The sequence below is a fragment of the Galeopterus variegatus genome, unplaced genomic scaffold (assembly GCF_000696425.1).
Source record: "Galeopterus variegatus unplaced genomic scaffold, G_variegatus-3.0.2 Scaffold2237, whole genome shotgun sequence".
In the NCBI taxonomy this organism is placed as follows: Eukaryota; Metazoa; Chordata; class Mammalia; order Dermoptera; family Cynocephalidae; genus Galeopterus; species Galeopterus variegatus.
In genome coordinates, this window is record NW_007728348.1 from 84308 (window position 1) to 88515 (window position 4208).

The 4208-nt window shown below is 37.9% G+C and overlaps 1 pseudogene; it reads right to left on the reverse strand.

Moving 5' to 3' along the window:
- Nucleotides 1–4197, reverse strand: part of LOC103597216 — an 8513-nt pseudogene extending 4316 nt beyond the window's left edge.
- Between the last annotated feature and the right edge of the window lie 11 nt (nucleotides 4198–4208).

Genomic DNA, 4208 nt, shown 5'->3' on the forward strand with positions numbered 1-4208 from the left:
CATATAACATACCCAGACATTCCATTATCCTGTCTTGTAACTCAGGCAGCTCCATTGTCAGTTGTTGCTGGGCATCTTTAGAAGCTTGTAGGTGAAGTCTTAGTTCTTCCTTCTCAATCACATGTTCTTTAAGTTTGTGCTGAAGATCTACAATCTGAGACAAGAGAGAGGCGATCTCTTCTTGGTATCAAATCAGTTCATCACTCTTCCCTGACAGTTCTTCAGTTATTCTGGATATCTGAGCACTTGTTTCACAAAGCTCATTAACACAGTCATTGACAAGCTGTTGTTCCTTCTCTTCATAGGTAATAGTGTCTGTCTTTATATGACAAACCTTGGATAAAAGAACCATATTCTCTTCTTCCAGTTCCTTGAGCTTTTCTTGCAGTATGTCCAACTGCAGCAAACCTTGAGATAAGCTAAAGGACTCATTGAGCCAAAGAGGTGTAGAACAGCTGGAATCAGTCTCACTCTCTTCAGAAGCAATGGAGACAATTCGAAGTAACTCATCTTTCTTGGACAGTTCATGCTGCAGCTGATTAACTTGATCAAAGCCTTGTCCCATTTGCTCCTCCAAGGCTTCATTCTGCTTAGACAAGACATGGTTCTGCTTTAAGAGAGCTTGTCCAATTCTAGCAACTAGCTCCAGATCATAATCCCTCTCTGCCAGGAGATGTGTGACCATGTCAGTGTCATTGTAAGTTTTGGTCATCTGCTACACCCTGTCTGTGCCTAGAAAATGAGTGCTCTCCTGTACTTTCATATAATGGAAAGTTTCTTCAGCAAGGACTGGAAAGAGGTCATCAGATGCATGTTGCTGCTGTTGTGGGGACTGAGTCCAGTCTTGATTTTCATACAGAAAGAGAGAGTCTACTATTAGCTAATACTGTGGCAGCTGCTTTTCCAGTAAACTCACCAGCTCAGCTTCAAGGAGATCCTCATTGGAGCAGACATCAGTGATGCAATCCTCTCCGAGTCTCTGTAATTGCTATTCATGAGGTTCTCTTCACATTTTTGGAGGGTAGAAGTCTAAGATCAGGGTGTTGGCAGGTTTGGATTCTCCTGCGGCCTCTCTCCTTGGTCTTCTTGATGTATCTTCTCATGGTCTTTCCTCTGTCCATGTGCATCTCTTCTGTCTCTGCAGTACCTATTTTTAGAATCAGCACAAGGAAATTGAGACTACAGGGGACAGACTTATGCAAATCCAGTGACTTAGCATGCTCAATAGAGAGTTTATCCAGACATATAATCCTAATCATTGAGCATGCTCAGTAAAATGAAATTTATCCTTTGAATAACCTTCCACTGGAGGCTCTAGAGAGCACCAAATATATTTGAATATAAATGGTACCTATGGTGGAATTTGACATTTGAGTATGCTTTAAAGGAGACCAACTGAGTGCATACAAGACTAGATTACATAACTGGGAACCATCCCCTTAGCTGAATATTCATTATATGTAAAAGTGGAATCCCAGTAGAAGGTGGGGCCGTTGCTCACTTTCTTAGGGCCGGCCCACACTTTGCCTTAGGTGTGTATTTTTTACTTTTTGTATCAAACTTGCTGTCAGTAGGCTGCTGTTTTCTCTAGAGCCAGCCCACACTTTGTATGTGAATGTGTATTTCTTACTTTTAGGCTAAACTTGGTTTAGGCCCTGCTCAGTCTCTGGAGCTAGGCCACACTTTCTCTGAGAAATCCGTACCTCTTATTCATTACATTAAATCTGTCCTCACTTTCTACTGTGACTTTGCTCTTGAATTCTTTCCTGTGGCAGAGTCAAGAACCTGGTAAGAGAATGGGGTGGGTTGAGGTCTGCTATTGAGCTCCCCAGACCCTCTCCTCCCATATCAAAAGAACCTTTGAATCAAACCCTCAGACTTAGTATTTCATTTGAATCATCATCATCATCATCTTACTGTGCTCTCATTTATGTCCCCAAAACATTTTTTTCTCAAATGATAATTAACATAGATTAAAAATGCAAATTACAGATAAAATTTCTTATTTCCTTAAATGGGAGAGTTTTCCTTCCTTTGTCTATTCTGCCTCCTCTAAATCCTTACCTGCTCCTTGTCTTTTGGAAACATCATTGGTGCTATTTTTATCATAGTTAACAAGCCACTGCAAATTAACTCACCTGACATGGTACTATGGACCAATAGTTTTAGAACTTCAGAGACAGACAGGATATTCAGCTGTTCCCAGGGAGGTAATTTTTTTTAAAAATTTGTTTGTTAGCTTGTTTTTTGTTTGTTTGTTTGTCNGTCATCTTAAAAAAAAAAAAGATTAGGAGGGTATTGAGTAATTAACAACACATGGAGGATTTCAACCAGCATTTTTCAGCCAAGTTCCTTGTGAGAGGTAGTAGAATAAAAATGCTATAATTACCTTTACCGTTATGTCATATTTTTAAAAACCTAATATTTGCAAAATATCTGCTATGCACCAGGTGCCGGGTGGTAGTAGGTATGTGTGTTTGGCCATAAGTGATCTAAAAGCAGGAGAATATTGATCTAAATAACCTAAATAAGACCGATGATCTGAATAAATACCCCCACAATATACTAAATTTGTATCCAAAAATGCTTTATTTAAAAAAAAAATATAGCTTAACCCCTCTACCTGCTTTTCCAAGTGAATGTGAAATTATAAAAATGAAGATTTTGTCTTTTATATGAACTGGTTGTTTTCCTTGAAAAACTGTGTACTCAACCAGAACATCCAAAGATATGAGACAGGGAAGGACAATTCTCAAAATGTTAAGTACATAATTTTCATACACATAGAAAGTAAGTATGTGTCAAAGTTTTATTTGGGTCATTAGTGAGAGAATCAGCAAAATATAAGAGATGGTGTGGAAAGGATTTGAGAAACTGATATATACTTGGTGGGGAAAAAGTTACATTTTCTGAGAGCATCAGCTATCTCTCAGACGGGCTTATTATGAGATAATAAAACATAATACTGAAGTCACAAAATCTACATTTTGTTTTATTTTCAAATTTTGAACAATTTTTCTACATAGAAATAACTCAGAACAATAGTAAGCCAAACTATTAATCATACCTAACTTTACAAATAGAGTTTTTAAGGTAATTGAAGTGCCTGTTGATTTCTTATCATTCCATACTAATAACCAATACATATACAAATTTTTAATTATTTTTAGGAAAAGTACATCTCAGGTATTTGCAAAGTTGCCATTGGACAATAAACATACAAATCAGAAGCCTAGGAATAAATACCAAGGAAAACAAACAAATTAAATTGCTTAAAATATGTAAGTAGAGGGAGGGGAAAGTTAAGATCATAAAATTAAGCAAATGATAAATGTAGTCAGAGTCTCTAAAGGGACACATTATTCGCAGATGTATCAGCAATAATAAGAAATTGGACATAGTAATTATACCGTGAAGAACTTTTCAAAATCCTCATGGTTATTCTCCCCAAGTGGAGAGATTTTTAAGATTCCATTTTTTTCCCATCTTTCCATACAGCTTTGAAATGTCATAAAAACTCCAGAATTAAAAAAAAAAAAAAAAAAGGAAAGAAAGAAAGAGAGTGGGAGGAGGGAGGAAGGGAACAAAGGAAGGAAGAGAAAATGAGATAATAGGTGCTCAGTTCCCCTGGGATTGGGTTTCAGACCACTCCCTTAGGACTCGCACACCACCCCTCGGACATAAGCTACTGTAGCCTGTAGAACCTATTTTTATTTGTTTGTTTGTTTGTTTGTTTATTCATTTAATTATTTATTTTTTAAAATGAGCTTCTTACTTAAATAGCCCTGTCGATGCAGGCTAAGGCGATGCAGTGCTGTAGCCAAATCACTATCTCCAGAGGGTCCTGGTCGGCCGGCCCATCTTCTGAGAGTTCTTTTGTTTAAAGAGAGAAGATTCTTCATCCAAACTCAACTTTTTACTCATGGTCCCCTCAATCTCAGCTGCCGCAGATTCCCCAGTAAGAGTTCCACAGGACTGGGAGGAGTAGAGATGAGCTGCAGGGCCAAATTCACTATGAAGTTCCTTTATTTCTTCTTGGGATTCATATAACATACCCAGACATTCCATTATCCTGTCTTGTAACTCAGGCAGCTCCATTGTCAGTTGTTGCTGGGCATCTTTAGAAGCTTGTAGGTGAAGTCTTAGTTCTTCCTTCTCAATCACATGTTCTTTAAGTTTGTGCTGAAGATCTACAATCTGAGACAAGA